We start from the raw sequence: 1,815 nt of genomic DNA on the forward strand, positions 1-1,815 counted from the left end.
TAGCAGGGACCGTACGGGCCTCTCCGTCATTCCAAGCTCAGGAACAGCCCCAGGTGGAGCTGGGCCACTTGCTCCTGAGGGCTCGGCTCTGTCCAGGGCCGTGACAGAGCCCCAGAGCCCCAGAGGGCTCTTGTCCGAGCCTCCCCGCCCGCAGAGGCTGGGCAGGCGAAAGAAGGGCAGGGGAGGGAACCAGCATTAGCATTTGCTGTTTGAAGCCATGGCTACGCCTCTCGAGCACTGATGAAAAATCAGAATTGAAGTGCCCACTTCCCCCAAAGTTCAAGAGAGAGCTCCTGGGCTGAGTGCTGGCAAGACAGGCAGCTGCCGGGTTTCTTGCCTGCACTTATTCCTCGCCAGGCTGGGGGATGCGGAGGGGAGGAGGGGACGGTCACCTTGGGAGGAGAGAGAGGAAAGCCCCGAGGACACGGCCCCTGTGGGGCTGACGACGGCTGGGGAGGGAGGGGACGGTGGGATCTCCCGGGGGGGCTCAGCCAGACCCCGAATGCCGTCAGCGATCCCAGTTTGGGGACTGGAAATTTGGGAACCGTGTTTTTTGTAACACACACACACACACACACACGTGTTTGTGCCCTCCCCGTGGAGCGGGTCAGAGGCTCAGCCTTGGGAACTGTCCCCAAGAGCCATCCAGAGCCCGTTTCAACCCCTGGAAACAGCTGGATGCCAGAGAGCCCCTCGCTCTCCCCTGCCCCAGTGACAACCGCCCACCATGCTGCAGGGGGCCGGATCCTGCACCCCCATCTAGAGACCAGAGCATCGTTCGGGGCCAGGAGCTGCCCTGGCCCCGGGTGGGTGGGAAAACCCTCCCTGGGCGGGGGACCCTTGCATGGATGGTGGGGGAGCCTCCGGCAGTGCCCAGCTCTCCGTTTTGCCTTCCCTGCTCCTTTTCCTCCTCTAGGATTTCTCAGGGGACCTGGGGGCGGGGGGTGTGTGTGCACATGGGGTGACATTTCCCCTGGGGACATGTCCCCTGTGGGACAGACGGACACATAGGGACGCCAGGAGCTCCGTCACAAAGTGTTTGGGGCCAGGCTCCCTCCGGTGTTGCTCAGACACCTTTGCTGAACTGGACTGCAAAAAGTATTGGTCCAAATCCCCCGCCTCGGGCTCGTCCCACCCAAGCATGCCCCGTTGCACCCCGGGGACAGCACATGAGCCCTGGTCCTGCACACTGCTGGCACGGTGCTGCCGTCCCGTGCTCCCCGCGCGCTGCTCGCCACCGCACAAGGTCACGCTGATGTTTTATTCATCCCCCACAATCCACTATATGCCTTAATTGCAGCCACACGCACTTTGCAAGTGTAAATAATTGCCTCGGAGGCTTAGATGCCCTTTCCCTGGAAAACCCTCCCAGCTGTCGGTGGAGGTGCTGCCCTGCCACGGGCCAGCCTCCAGCATCCAGACCCGGCCGGGGAGCCGCTCTGGCCTTAATTAAAGGTCTTTAATCACCAGGCCGGTGATGGATGGGCATCAAGCCACCGTTACCTCCCAAGCTGGGGGCTGGTGGATTCAAGACGTGCTGGAGCTGGCTGGGGGGCTCTTGGTGGACTACGAGGCTCAAGCTGGGGGGTGCAAACCAAGGCACAGGTCCCAACCCCGCTTCAGAAAGCAGTCTGTGCCGCAGAGACAGTTCACACCTTTATTGCTCTAGCTGGAGGGTTTTTTCCCACTCCTCTCCCCCTCATCCCTTCTTCTTTCCTGGGGACACAGTTCCCTCGAGCCAAGTCCATGGGTCACAGATCCCTCCGGCATCCAGCCACCCTGCCAACCAGCCAGTCTCCCTCCGTGTCCTCCCAC

The sequence above is a fragment of the Pygoscelis adeliae genome, unplaced genomic scaffold (assembly GCF_000699105.1).
Source record: "Pygoscelis adeliae isolate BGI_AS28 unplaced genomic scaffold, ASM69910v1 Scaffold815, whole genome shotgun sequence".
NCBI lineage: Eukaryota > Metazoa > Chordata > Aves > Sphenisciformes > Spheniscidae > Pygoscelis > Pygoscelis adeliae.